Here is a 16171-nt window from a genome sequence, read left to right as displayed (position 1 = left end):
GCAATTGCCAATGACAAATTTCAGAGAAACGTGGATCACAATGGCAGTTCCAGACACTATAATATGCAACTCCCTCTCAGCAGGCAAACTTTGCAAGTGCTACGTAGAAGAGCTATACTAACTTCAAATACAAGCAGGGTGTAATGATATATTTTTGTGACTTAATCGTACAATAATAACCCGAATTATACAAGAAAATCATTGTAATTCGGCGGACTAAACACCACTGCACAACCCAATGTGTAAACTACCAAAAAGGGGTTATTGGAGGATGTTAATTTACGATCCCTTAATAATCTTTGGTCCTTTAAAATTTTAATACTTGAAAATATGTCGTGTATAATCTCTATTTCTTTAAATGAGACAAAGAAGACATCTATTTGTAAAAAATGAAACAACACGCTTTACACTTTAATAAACAAGAGACCACTAATTTTAGAACCAAAATCTGACACCACCCTGTTTGCAAATACTAGATGCATATATGAAACCAAAACAAAAACAAAAATGTCAAAAATCAAATAGAAAAATATATTTTGTAGAAATCTAGTTGCTTCAGTGTTCCCCCACAGCAACACACGATGCAGAATGTGGGAGTTAATTGAAAAAGGCAACACAAACACTTTAGCTTCAAGGGAACGAGTCAAATGGGAACTGAGCAAATCCACACAGACCAGATAGTGAAGCATTCTATACTTTATAATTGTAGAGCGCCAAACAGAATGTAAAACACATCAAATGGGTGATTCCCATCAAAAGTAGCACATATTTCTAGCATCACCAGCCATCATCCAACATTCATCTTCTTAAAACAGACCAATATAAAAGTCGAATTAAACCAATTCATCAAAAATAAATAAATAAATAAACGCGTTTCAAACCGAAAACACAATAACCATGTTTTAATAAAAATAAAAACACCTCAAGCATTACAAAACAAGAGTATAAAATTGATGTTGTCAGAAGTAGCTGGTAGTGAAATCATACATTAACAACATCAGTGGGAATCCGAATGATTCTTATCGTCATTCAACATCATATATTCAGGACCCATTTACAAAGCTGAAAACTTTCGATTCAAATGAAAGAAAAACTAAAAATTGTTTTGTCAAACACCAAGAGAAATTTATCTACCTTGTCACCAAAAACCCTATCAAGAGAAAGGATACTCGGAGCAAAAGGTAGACAACACGTACATATAAGATTATACATACATGTCAAATAACGTCAATGTAGCCTAACGATAGATCCCTTGACATACCAAATAGATGCTCAAAGAATTGCAATATTAGGCGCAGAATGCTAATCGAATAGAATTCAACTTAAAAATCAAAATAACCAAAAAAAAAAAAACAACAACAACAACAACCATGGTTGTGTAGGACTCAGAGAGTTGCTTTCTGTGCTCAAAGATGAAACCTTTCTACAAAAGATTCATCTCATACAAGAGGTGTCAGAATATATGAAGCACTCTTCATCTTTGCCCAAACAAATATTAATGATATGACCAAATACTTACGGAATTTTAGAATAAGCTGCGGAAGGAACTGAAGGGAATTAAGAGTTGGTGAGGGGAAGGCTTGGGTTAGGGTTTGAGGAAGTGACGAAAGAATTATCATATTTATAGGCCTAACGAGAGTCAGTCAGGGGTTGGGACGGCAGAAGGAAAAAAAAAACCCTAACGCTAATATAGGAATAAACTCCATAATAAATTTTAAATAAATAATTAAATAGGTAGTTATTTAATATTAAAAGGAAATGAATAAATAAGAAGGCGTATTAGTCGATTGAGATTTTGACATTTTTAAGTATAGAGAAGTCTTTGCATTTTAAAAGATTTTATAAAAATTTAATGATTTTTAAGAAATTTTTAAAATATCTTGTTAATCAAAATTTGTAATGTAAATTTTAATGAATTTATATTTTAAAAATTTATAAGATTTGAAAAGATTTTATTAGATTTTAAAAGATAATGTGAATTTTTTTTTTAAAAAAAGTAATATAATCAATTAAAAATAACATTAGCGACAAAGTTTGAATAAAGAAAACAGAATCAATAAAATTTCCATTTCTTTTATAAATAATTAATTCTAATTTCAGATTTTTTTAAGTGATATTTTTTTACATCAAGCTTTTTATGAAATTATATTTTTTCATTCATACTATTGAATTTGAATAATATATTCAAATTTATATTATTCATTAAGTAGTAGAATTGTCAAATTATATTTTTAATATATGTTTAAAATTTTGATATTCTAATATTAAATTTTATTAAAAATAAACATTTGTTAATTTTTAAAATCTTAACAATATATAATATTTAATATTTAATGATTCAAAAATAAATTTAAAATTTTAATAATTAAAAAATATTGATAAATTATACATCAATATTGATATATAAGAATATGAGAAAAAAAATATTGATAAATAAAAAATAGGAGAAAAAATATAGAAAAGAAAAAGAAGAAATAAATGAGAGAGATGACAAAAAAAATAGAATATACGATAATAAAAAAAACATTAGTTGAGGGTAGGGGTGGCAAAATGGGTCAGCCTGGCCCATCAATAGAAAACGGGTTGAGATAGCTGGCCCACCCTGCCTGAGGACGGGCTAGCGGGTCGGCGAGCCAGCTCGCATACAACAAAAAAAATATTACAAAAAAATGAAAAAAAAATATGTTCAAATAAAAAAAAATTGCTACAAATAAATAAATATAACCATATGAAATTAAAAATACATATATATTATACATAATATATGTTCAACAAAAGCAAATTAAAAACTTATAACAAAATCAAATAGAAATTAGTCAGCTTACACCAAAATCAAAACCAAATTATAAACTTACAAATTACTAATAAACTAAATTTTTGATAGTCCACAAAACAAGTCCAAACACAATTAATCAACTTTAACTTTCCATTTCAAGAACATTAGAAGCTCCCTTTGAAAAAGTTGTCTTTACTTTTTTGTGTTGATCATCTCCATCCTCATCTTCTACATCAAAATAAATTAAACATAAAAAAATTAAATATAAAAAAAAAGTATTAGAGTTGGCGGGTTGTGACGATTCAGGCCACTATTTGGCCTGGCGGGCTGGCAGGTTTGGCGTGGCGGGTTTAGCGGGTTGAAATATTGGGCCCGGTCAACCAATTTTTGGCGGGCCAACGAGTCGACCCACAGGTCACAACCCATTTTGCCATCCCTAGTTGAGGGATAGAAGAAGATGAGATAGGGAAGTGTGAGTAGGAGCGAGAATAGATCATGCTAAATTTTGAATATATAAGTCAAGTCTATTCTATAAAATTAAAACTTAAATCTGACCTATCGTAGGCTTTTTTATATGTTCGTCCTGACCATTTTAAAGTCTCATATGACCTAATAGGTTATTTAAAAGTCTATTTAGACAAATACATTTAAAATTTAAAATAAGTCAACAATTATATTTTTAATACATGTGTAGTCTTTATTTAATTTGCATGACAAGTTATTTTTTTAATTTGCATGATAAAAAAATAGTTTACTCTATTATTATTAAAATTTAGAGTTTAAAATAAATTAATTAAGGGACAACTGATGCTGTAATACCCATTTTTTTGTATTATTTGTTTATCAATGACATTTTCGTAAATTTTATTAAAGATAGAGGGTGTTTGGGTAACTTGGAACGGGCTGTTCCAAAAGCGGAAAGGGCCGTTCCAAGCACCAAAAAAGAACTAGATTTAAAGATTGAGAATGGGCCCAGAACGGGCCGTTCCAACAAGGAGAACAGGCCGTTCTGATTTTGGAACGAGCCGTTCTGGAAGGAGCACGGGCCGTTCCGGAAGGAGAACGGGTCGTTTTGAATGAGTCTCGGAACGGGCCGTTCCAGTTCAAAATTTTACGTGGATTTTTCAGGCCCAAAGCAGGCGTTCCACTTTTGGAACGGGCCGTTCCGGGTTAGGCAGGCAGAACTCTATAAATAGGGGGTTGGGGTGTTGGAAAAGCAGGATTGAGAGAGAGGGTCCTAGAGAGAGAAAGAGGAGAGAGAGAGAGAAAAAGGGAGAGGAGGGGAAAGAAAGGAAGAGGAATCCAGTAGAGGAGGTTTTGCCAGGGGAGAGAAAAGAGGAGGGAGAGGAGGAGATTCTGCCCGAGTTTCGGTTCTTGTTTAAGGAAGAGGAGGAGGTTCTACCTGAGTTTTGGTTCAGGTTTATCCAAGTAAGGGTAGTACTTATAAGACTTAATCTAGTATGTATGAGCATGATAGAAGTAGTATAAATTTTAATATGCTATTTTGTTTAAGTTGATGGTTGTTTTAAGTGTTTAGTTATTTATGTTATTATATTGAATGATTTGGCATGGTTATGGAAATTTTTGTATGTAATTATGGAATATGCTATATGTGTGTGGTTTGGAAAACTAATAGAACTTAGAGGAGTAAGGTTATGGTATGGATTAGATCTCTTGGTGAGATCAGGATATAATCTTTGGAAAAATATGGAATTTGGGAATCCCATGGTGAGGATTCCAATGTGGAACTTTTCCAAAGGTTATATAATAAACCACTTCAGATGTTAGGTGGATTCTAAAGTACTCCTCTAAGTATTCTATTTGCTACCGGTATGGGTCTAGGCCGAGTCATACCGATGGATGAGGTGGCCCCACCAGGGTTACGTGACGACGTAATCCAACTGTATATTTTCCATGAGAGGTTAGGCGTGGGACATGGGTTGCTGACATGTTTCACCGAATCAACACTTGGTTTGGATGGTGTTGAGGCCAACATTTGGTTTGGATGTGTTGGTTACATCATGGATTATACAGTGGTGTGACTTTATTTTGGATGTGGAATATGTATACATATGGTATGGATTGTATACATTGGTTATGGATTTTCTTATTATCATAAAATACGTATATATTGGCATGGATGTGTCTACATTATATTTTGGATTGGTCTATATTTCGCTTGGAAATGACTTGTTTGTCTGGATAAATACTGTGGACAAATATCTGTTTAAGGATATTTTATTATGAAATACTATGGTTGGTTTTATATGTGCTAACCCTTATATTTCCATGATGTGGACTGTGATGATCTCACTATGTGGGGGAGCAGATCAGGTATGAGGCTTTGGGATAGCAAGGAGTCTTTCGGATAACTGTTTTGAGAAGTGGCTAGGTTTAGAGCTTGACCAACACCTAGGGTGTCTTATTTTGATGTCTTCATGACATTGTAATTATATTACCTTTTTTGATTACTGTATAACCTTATTGAGGATGATGACTCTGCTATAAAATTTTGTTATATATTTTAGAAAAAGTTTTATATGTTATGGTATATTCACACTCTAGCGTAGCTGGCCCTTGTTTTATTTTCTTTAATATATTATTTATCTTTGGTTGGTTCTGGATGTGACGTCCTAGGGTGGGTCGTTACAATTTTGGTATCAGAGCTGGTCGAGTCTCTTTAGGTTTTGTGGGAAATGGTCTTGTTATGTTTCTGTTGTGTGGAAATGGATTTTTTGAAAGGAATTTCTTATGTGTTTTGGTGTAAACTCATGGGTTCCTTGATCTTTTATCTTTATTAGGATGGTTGGTAGGGGAAACCATTCTAATCCTTCTTCAGGTGTAGATGAGCAGTAGATTGCGCAGGCTATGGAGCTAATTGCTGCTGCTATTGGACAACAGAACACTTTATTGGCTCAGATGGAGACTAATTGGGCTGCAGCTGAAGCAGCTAGGGCTGAGGTACCTGATGAGTATAAAGGCTTGTCAGAGTTCAGAAAAGGGAATCCTTCTCAATTTACAGGTGTTGATGGACCTGAAATTGCTGATCAATGGATTGAAGAGATGGAGAAAATCTTCATGGTGATGCAATGCCCTGAGGAGAGGAAGCTAATTTATGTTGTTTATATGTTGGTGGGTGAGGCTAGTTTCTGGTGGAAAGGTGCTCAAGCTATGATGGAAGCTAGAGGGGAGGCGATAAATTGGGAAAATTTCAAAAAGGTATTCCTAGAGAAATATTTTCCAGATAGCGCCAGATATGCTAAGGAAGCTGAATTTTTGAGATTGCAGCAAGGAAATATGTCAGTACAAGAGTATGTGGTTAAGTTTGAACACTTGGCTAGGTACTATTCTCAAGCTATCACTGAAGCCTGGAGATGCAGGAAGTTCAGTGAAGGTTTAAGGTATGAGCTGAAAAAGACTATTGTTCCTATGGGGATTATGGAGTTTCCAGTTCTAGTTGAAAAGGCAAAAACAGTTGAGAGATTTGAAGGAGGAAATAGAGTGGCAAAGGGTCCAGAGGGATCATCTGGATTTGGGAGGGGGAAACATCCTCAAAAGAGACCATCTCAGTTTCAAATTGGAAATCCTAATAAGAAACCGATGGGGACTACTACCACACAAGAGCTGTTCAGAGTATTAGATGTTACATCTGTGGAGGCCCACATATGATGAAAGACTGTCCTACAAAGAACTATACGTGTTTTAAATGTGGCAAGGTGGGTCACATGGCTAAAGATTGCAATGTCAGAAATACTCCAGCTAGAGAGAACTAGAAAGTGGATCGGCCTACTACAGCAGGTCGTGTTTTTGCTTTAACAGGTGCTGAAGCTGAAACATCATATGAGTTGGTAAAGGGAAAGGGCAAAGTTGATGGTAATGATATTTCTATTCTATTTGATTCTGGTGCTTCACATTCTTTTATTTCTTATGAATGCGTGACAAGGTTAAATTTAGTTGTGAGTTCCTTGTGTGTGGATCTAGTTGTTTCTACTCCAGCTTCAGGTTTTGTTTTGACATCTGAGGTTTGTTTGAAATGTCCAGTGGAAGTGGAAGGGCGTTGTTATAAATTAAATTTGTTTTGTTTACCTCTATCTGATTTAGATGTGATTTTAGGGATGGATTGGCTTTCTGCCAACAGGATTTTGATAGATTGTTCAGAGAAGAGATTAATCTTTCCTACTGTTGAACAGGAGAGATTTATTTTTAGTGGACAGGTGGATGGGTTGTTGAAGGGTGGAGCTCTTGGGTTTATGATCCTATCTTTTATTAGTATAGAGAATGAAAAGTTGCTGAATAGTATTGATGTTGTTAGAGAATTTCCAGAGGTTTTTCCGGATGATGTTCTGGGGTTACCACCAAAACGAGAGTTGGAGTTTAGTATTGATCTTATACCAGGGTCGGGACCAGTATCTATTTCTCCTTATAGAATGGCACCAGTAGAGTTGTTTGAATTGAAGAAACAGGTTGAAGAGCTTTTAGAGAAGCAAATGATCAGACCTAGTGTATCTCCGTGGTGAGCACCAGTGTTGTTGGTAAAGAAGAAGGATGGTGGTGTGAGGTTATGTGTGGATTGCAGGCAGTTAAATAAATTGACAATCAAGAATAAGTATCCATTGCCAAGGATAGATGATTTGATGGATCAGTTAAGGGGAGCTTCTGTTTTCTCCAAGATTGATTTGAGGTCTGGATATCACCAGATTCGGGTAAAAGAGGAGGATATACCAAAGATTGCTTTCAGGACTCGGTATGGCCATTATGAGTATGTTGTTATGCCTTTTGGAGTGACAAATGCTCCAGCTATTTTCATGGATTATATGAACAGGATTTTCAGACCCTTTCTGGATAAGTTTGTGGTGGTGTTTATTGATGATATTCTGGTTTATTCTAGATCTATGGAAGAACATAGAGAACATCTGAGGATAGTTTTGCAGGTATTGAAGGAGAAAGAGTTATTTGCAAAGTTGTCAAAATGTGAGATTTGGTTATCTGAAGTTAAGTTCTTGGGTCATGTGATTTCTGCACAAGGAATTGCAGTTGATCCTACTAAGGTGGAAGCGATTTTGAGGTGGGAGCGTCCGAAATCAGTTACTGAAGTTAGAGGTTTTGTGGGATTGGCTGGCTATTATAGAAGATTCATAGAAGGATTTTCTAAAATAGTTATGCCTTTGACACAACTGACCAGGAAGGATCATCCTTTTATATGGACGGAGGAGTGTGAAAGGAGTTTTCAAAAATTAAAAGAAAAGCTGACGTCGTCTCCAGTGTTGATTCTGCCAGATCCTAATAAATCTTTTGAGGTTTATTGTGATGCATCTCATCAAGGTTTAGGATGTGTTCTTATGCAAGATAGATAGGTTGTGGCCTATGCATCTAGGCAGTTAAAGACTCATGAACGGAATTATCCTACACACGATCTAGAGTTGGCTGCGGTGGTTTTTGCTTTAAAGATTTGGAGGCATTATCTCTATGGAGCAAAATTTGATGTGTTCAGTGATCATAAGAATCTAAAATATTTGTTTGATCAGAAAGAGTTAAATATGAGGCAAAGGAGGTGGATTGAGTTTTTGAAAGATTATGACTTTCAGTTAATGTACCATCCAGGTAAAGCGAATGTGGTGGCAGATGCTTTGAGTAGAAAATCTCTTCATATGTCTTACATGATGGTTAGAGAAATGGAGTTGGTAGAGAAATTCAGGGATATGAATCTTAATGTTGTGATTGCCCCAGATTTTATTAGTTGTGGTATGACTACCATAACTAGTGATTTCTTGGAAATGGTGAAACAAAAACAAGTTCAGGATACAGGATTGAATAAGGTTAGAGAGTTGGGTTCTGAGAAAGCTGAAGGATTTGAACAAGATATGGATGGAGTTTTGAGGTACAAGGGTAGAGTTTGTATTCCACAGGATAAAGAGTTGAAGAAGTTGATACTTGAGGAAAGTCATAAGAGCAAGTTGAGTGTACATCCGGGTATGACAAAAATGTATCAAGATTTGAAGAAAATGTTCTGGTGGAATGGTATGAAGAGGGAGATAGTCGAGTATGTTACATCCTGTATTGTGTGTCAGAAAGCTAAAGTAGAACATCAAAAACCAGGAGGTTTGTTACAAATGATGGAAGTGCCAGAATGGAAATGGGATAGTATAACCATGGATTTTGTTGTTGGATTACCAAGGTCTGCTAAGAATTGTGATTCTATTTGGGTGATCGTGGATAGATTAACTAAGTGTGCTCATTTTCTTCCAGTGAATATAAAGTGGTCCTTGGAAAAGCTAACTCAGTTGTATATTAAGGAGATTGTTAGATTACATGGTGTGCCATCCAGTATCATCTCTAATAGGGATCCTCGTTTTACATCCCGATTTTGGCAGAGTTTGCATCAGGCGTTAGGAACTAAGTTGAGACTTAGTTCTGCTTATCACCCATAGACGGATGGGCAGTCTGAGAGGACTATATAATCTTTGGAGGATTTGTTGAGAGCTTGTATTTTGGATCATCTAGGAAGTTAGGAAGAAATGTTGCCTTTGGTCGAGTTCACTTATAATAATAGTTTTCATGCAAGTATAGGAATGGCACCATTTGAGGCTCTGTATGGGAGGAAATGTCGAACACCTTTGTGTTGGTTTAAAGAGGGAGAATCAATGATGGTGGGGCCAGAGATCATCTTACAGACTACTGAAAAGGTAAAACAAATTCAGGAAAGAATAAGAGCTGCTCAGAGTCGGCAAAAGTATTATGCAGACAAGAGGAGGAAACCTTTGGAATTTTCAGAGGGAGAACATGTATTTTTGAAGGTAACTCCTACCACAGGTGTGGGAAGAGCTATCAAAGCTAAGAAGTTGAATCTTAAGTTTATTGGGCCGTATCAAATTCTTAAGAGGATTGGACCAGTGGCATATCAGATTGCATTACCTCCATTCCTTTCTAATCTGCATGATGTGTTCCATGTTTCCCAACTGAGAAAGTATATTCACGATCCAAGTCATGTCATGGAATCAGAGGCAGTACAAATTAAAGAGAATTTAACTTTTGAGAAACAGCTAGTTTCAGTGGCAGATAAAAAAGTTAAACAGTTGCGAGGTAAATCTATCAATCTGGTGAAGGTTATTTGGGATGAGTTTACTAATGAAGCCACTTGGGAATTGGAAGACAAGATGAAGGATCAATACCCATATCTCTTTTTAAGTAAGTGAATTTTCGAGGACGAAAATTTTTGTTGTTGGGGAGAATTGTAATACCCAATTTTTTGTATTATTTGTTTATCAATGGCATTTTCGTAAATTTTATTAAAGATAGAGGGTGTTTGGGTAAGTTGGAACGGGTTGTTCCAAAAGCGGAACGGGCCGTTCCAAGCACCAAAAATGAACTAGATTTAAAGATTGAGAACGGGCCCAGAACGGGCCGTTCTGATTTTGGAACGGGCCGTTCTGGAAGGAGCACGGGCCGTTCCGGAAGGAGAACGGGCCGTTCTGAATGAGTCTCGGAACGGGCCGTTATGGTTTTGGAACGGGCCGTTCCAGTTCTAAATTTTACATGGATTTTTCAGGCCCAGAACGGGCGTTCCGCTTTTGGAACGGGCCGTTCCGGGTTAGGCAGGCAGAACTCTATAAATAGGGGGTTGGGGGTGTTGGAAAAGCAGGATTGAGAGAGAGGGTCCTAGAGAGAGAAAGAGGAGAGAGAGAGAGAGAGAGAGAAAAAGGGAGAGGAGGGGAAAGAAAGGAAGAGGAATCCAGTAGAGGAGATTCTGCCAGGGGAGAGAAAAGAGGAGGGAGAGGAGGAGAATCTGCCCGAGTTTCGGTTCTTGTTTAAGGAAGAGGAGGAGGTTCTGCCCGAGTTTTGGTTCAGGTTTATCCAAGGGTAGTACTTATAAGACTTAATCTAGTATGTATGAGCATGATAGAAGTAGTATAAATTTTAATATGCTATTTTGTTTAAGTTGATGGTTGTTTTAAGTGTTTAGTTATTTATGTTATTATATTGAATGATTTGGCATGGTTATAGAATTTTTTGTATGTAATTATGGAATATGCTATATGTGTGTGGTTTGGAAAGCTAATAGAACTTAGAGGAGTAAGGTTATGGTATGGATTAGATCTCTTGGTGAGATCAGGATATAATCTTTGGAAAAATATGGAATTTGGGAATCCCATGGTGAGGATTCCAATGTGGAACTTTTCCAAAGGTTATATAATAAACCACTTCAGATGTTAGGTGGATTCTAAAGTACTCCTCTAAGTATTCTATTTGCTACCGGTATGGGTTTAGGCCGAGTCATACCGATGGATGAGGTGGCCCCACCAGGGTTATGTGACGACGTAATCCAACTGTATATTTTCCATGAGAGGTTAGGCGTGGGACATGGGTTGCTGACATGTTTCACCGTATCAACACTTGGTTTGGATGGTGTTGAGGCCAACATTTGGTTTGGATGTGTTGGTTACATCATGGATTATACAGTGGTGTAACTTTATTTTGGATGTGGAATATGTATACATATGGTATGGATTGTATACATTGGTTATGGATTTTCTTATTATCATAAAATACGTATATATTGGCATGGATGTGTGTACATTATATTTTGGATTGGTCTATATTTCGCTTGGAAATGACTTGTTTGTCTGGATAAATACTGTTGACAAATATCTGTTTAAGGATATTTTATTATGATATACTATGGTTGATTTTATATGTGTTAACCCTTATATTTCCATGATGTGGACTGTGATGATCTCACTATGTGTGGGAGCAGATCAGGTATGAGGCTTTGGGATAGCAAGGAGTCTTTCGGATAACTGTTTTGAGAAGTGGCTAGGTTTAGAGCTTGACCAGCACCTAGGGTGTCTTATTTTGATGTCTTCATGACATTGTAATTATATTACCTTTTTGGATTACTGTATAACCTTACTGAGGATGATGACTCTGCTATAAAATTTTGTTATATATTTTAGAAAATTTTTTATTTGTTATGGTATATTCACACTCTAGCGTAACTGTCCCTTGTTTTATTTTCTTTAATATATTATTTATCTTTGGTTGGTTCTGGATGTGACGTCCTAGGGTGGGTCGTTACACATGCATATTCATGTGCACAGACTGTAATGAAGAAGATAATCTTATTAGAAGAAAACTTTCTAAATATTTCATTTATCACATTTAAAGTATTATAAATAATATACCATGAAGATGAAGGAAAAAAAGTAGAGAGATGTAACTACTAGAGTTTTTATTTTTGATATCTTGATTTTGTACGAACAAGACTTGTCTCTATCTTTGGATAAATAATTGACTTTAATGTCCTCTTAACTAACATTTCTTCGCATATCTAAAGTTATACTAGTCATCCATGCATTAACATATTCTCTTTCATGCACTTAAGTTTAAACAATATATTCAAAATTATGGTCTTTATTAACTAGTAGAATTGAAAATGAAGATTTATCCACTAATTCATTTAGAAATTCATTAGAAAGTTATGTAATATTATACATGTTAATACAAGTTCAGCTTCTACCTTAAATAGAAATGGAGGCATCGACTAAAAAAATGTAAAATGTGATTTAAAAATACCAAATATTCTTCCAATCACATTTTTTTAAGGATGCATGACATAAATTAAACTAAATTGAACACTTCATTTTTATTTTAAGGAGGAGGAGGAGGAGCCTCAACAAATCTACTATTCAAAATAATCCATTGAAATAGCTATATTTTTAATAAAAAAATGGTCTTAATTGAATATCACTGGATTTTGACGAACTCCTAAATTTTTTTTGAGTGTCTTAATTGAATACCACCAGATTTTGACATCCTCTTAAAAAAATCTTGATTTTCTTGATTGAATATCACATAACATTTTTATATTAAAAAAGTCTTAATGAAATACCACAAGAATTTTTTACAATAAAAAAAATTCTTGTAAAATCTATTGAAATCATAATCTAATACATTCCCTTAATTGAATACACCATGACTTTTTATTTTTATATTAAAAGAAGTCTTGATTGAATAACATAAAAAAATTATAATAAAAATGTCTTTTAAAAATTCTTTAAAATCTCAATCCCATATTTGTACTCACAAATATTTGCATTTTACAAATATTAAAAAATACTCTTAATTATATAAAATTTGATTAAATTAAATAATATGTATATATATCATAATTATTTATTTTTTGTATAAATATATGTTGTGAAATTATTTTTTAATATAAACATGTATCTTAACATTATTTATTTTTTGCTTTATTTTATTTCTTACCTTTTTATTTAAATTTTTACATTTTATCAAATATCTACAAATACCCACGGATATATAAAAGATTCATGGATATTCATTAAATTGATACTTACACTAAATGGAATTGGTGATGTGAGGCTACTACCCATCCCCACCCCACTCGTTGTCATCCCTAATCTTGGGAGACACCGGTTATAATGTGTTTGGATGGAAAATCTTAAGACAGTTATTATCAATTTTTTTTTTCTAAATTGTATATTTTTACTTTTATCTCTCTATTTTTATTAATAGGTAATTTTGTTTCTTTATTTTAAAATAAATACATTTAATTCTTCTAATTATTGAAATACAAAATTTTGGTCTTCGTGTTAAATTTCCATCTATTAAACATTAATTTTTAATATTTACTCATGTTTAAGTGTCGTGACATTTAATAGCATGACATTTAAAACAAAAAACATGTAAATAAGATTTTTATTAGTATCTCTTATAAAAATAGATACAAACGAAGATCTTTTGTATGTTATTTTTTATTTTTTATCTTTATATCACATTACTAAATATTATGTCAGTTAAGTAGTGATAGCACTACAAGGAAAATGATAAATTGCGACGATTATCTAGAAACCGTCGTCGCTTTGATATTGCGACCCTTCATACGACAGATTTCCAAAATCGTTGCAAAATTGTTCAACATTGCAACGGTTTATCGTAAACCGTCACAAAATTTGTTTAACATTGCGACAGTTAATCATAAACCATCGCAAATTTTTTTTAACATTGCGACAGTTAGTCATAAATCGTCGCAAACTTTTCAGCATTGCGACAATATTGCGACCCTTCATACGACAGTTTTTCAAAACCGTCGCAAAATTGTTCAACATTGCGACAGTTTATCGTAAACCCTTGCAAAATTTGTTTAACATTGGGACAGTTAATCATAAACCGTCGCAAATTTTTTTTGACATCGCGACAGTTAGTCATAAACCGTCGCAAACTTTTCAGCATTGCGACGGTTTACTATAAACTGTCGCAATCTACAAGACAATTTTTTTTATTAGACTTTAAAATTTTTTTTTTGAAGTATTATGTATATTATCTTAATGAACTTATATTTTATTAACAATTTTATATATACTTCCTTTAACATGAGGTACACGATTTTTTTTTCTTTATATAATTTCAAAATCGTGACTAGAATATAAATTTATCTTTCAACAAACTTATGAATTTATCTTGTATGTAAGATGTGTTAGAGTATATAAATAAATATAATTATCATTTTATAACAATTTTTGAGTTATCAGATCACATATTATTGAATAATTTACAATGTTAAATTTTATAAATTTTATTTTAAATGTCCATCTTTTTAACACTATTAAAAATTAAAAATAAATATGTTAAATTTTATAAAAATCTAGTTTAATTTATTTATGATATAAATATGTTTATAATATCTAATATATATTTTTAGATGATAATTTATTTTAAAATATATCTTAAAATAACAATTCTAAATGGAACATAAATCTTCTAATTTTTCTTATTTTGATTTTTTTAATCAATATATATAATTTTACTATTTTGATTTTTTCAATCAACGTATACAATAAATAAAAAACAAAAAAGATAAACATGCATGGTACAAATTTTATTTTATCAAAAAATTATTTATTTTAATATATTACATTATATATGTGAATATTAAGACATATATATATATATACATATATATATTATAATTAAACTTTTTTAAAAAATTAATTCATTATTAAGAAATTTTTTTTATCACATGAGAATTAATTTTTTTTCAAAAATTTGACAGATATCAAATAAATAAACATTTTTTCTGAATCTATATTTTTATTTTATTAGAATATAATTTTATTTTTTAAAATATATTATTTTTTTAGATAAAAACTTATGTATATGTCAAATAGTAGTGGGGGCAAGTGCCCCACTATCCCAAACGTGCATCCATCCCTGTATATATATATATATATATATATATATATATATATATATATATATATATATATATATATATATATATAAACTATAGGGGTTATAATTATACCGGTGTAACTTTTACTAAGTATTATGCCGCTCGATAACTTTATATTAAATGTGAATTTTGTAAATCCAACAGTTAAATTGAAAGTTCATATCACTTTATAAGTGTATATCAAATTTTGTTAAAATTGAACAACAACTGAAAGGTAATCAAAGTGTTTATATTTTAGTGTATTTTGAAATGAATATATTACATCAATTTTGTTTTATAAAAATGAAGTATCAAATCATCTTGGATTAATATAAAGTTTTGTATATATAATCTATGAGAGATATGAACTTTTAATCTAACAGTTGGATTTACCAAATTCACATTTAATATAAAGTTATTGAGCGGTGTAATACTTAGTAAAATTTACACTGATGTAATTATAACCCCCTCATATATATATATATATATTAAATGTGACTTTTACTAAGTGTTTCACCGCTCAATAACTTTATATTAAATGTGAATTTTGTAAATTCAACCGTTAAATTGAAAATCTTTTACTCTTAAATCATATATATAAAATGTTATATTAATCGAAGATGATTTCTTATAAAACAAAATTAAATCTGTCGAAAAATTTATATTTTCGATGAGAAAATTTTTGTAGGAAAAGCTATATTATTGATGGAATATTTCAGAAAAATTTATATTTGTCGAAAATGTAAGAACTGGTTTTAAATTTGATATGAAAATATTATGATATAATTAAATAAGATTTTAAGTTAGTATTTTATTAATGGTTGATAATTAAAAAATAAAACAAGGATACATACATTTTTTGAATTTTATATGTTTGATTTAAGATAACTTACAAAACAACTTTTGGTAAAGTTATTCCGCTCAATAATTCATGGTGTGTGTTGAATTTCATCGATCCAATTAATTATTAATTTAAAAGTTATTAAATTTTACTGATAATTAATATATAAAAAAATTAATTAGTTTTGGAATAAATTATTTGCTAATTAACAATATAATTGAAACATTAATTATTTTAAATTATTTAACTAAAATCTTATTGACAATTTACTATATGATCTTAATATTTTTGTATAACTAATATCTGATTTTAAATTTGATATGAA

The 16171-nt window shown here is 32.2% G+C and overlaps 2 non-coding genes across 2 annotated transcripts; both read right to left on the bottom strand.

Moving 5' to 3' along the window:
• Positions 1-954: 954 nt before the first annotated feature.
• Positions 955-1035, bottom strand: LOC114915388 (small nucleolar RNA R12). Its single transcript, XR_003803366.1, has one exon. It is a non-coding gene; the product is annotated as a small nucleolar RNA R12 (small nucleolar RNA).
• Positions 1036-1382: 347 nt separating this feature from the next.
• Positions 1383-1485, bottom strand: LOC114915389 (small nucleolar RNA snoR1). Its single transcript, XR_003803367.1, has one exon. It is a non-coding gene; the product is annotated as a small nucleolar RNA snoR1 (small nucleolar RNA).
• Between the last annotated feature and the right edge of the window lie 14686 nt (positions 1486-16171).

Source organism: Cajanus cajan, chromosome 4 (genome assembly GCF_000230855.2).
Source record: "Cajanus cajan strain Asha chromosome 4, NIPB_CcT2T_4, whole genome shotgun sequence".
NCBI lineage: Eukaryota > Viridiplantae > Streptophyta > Magnoliopsida > Fabales > Fabaceae > Cajanus > Cajanus cajan.
This window is presented reverse-complemented; position numbering and strand designations above follow the sequence as displayed.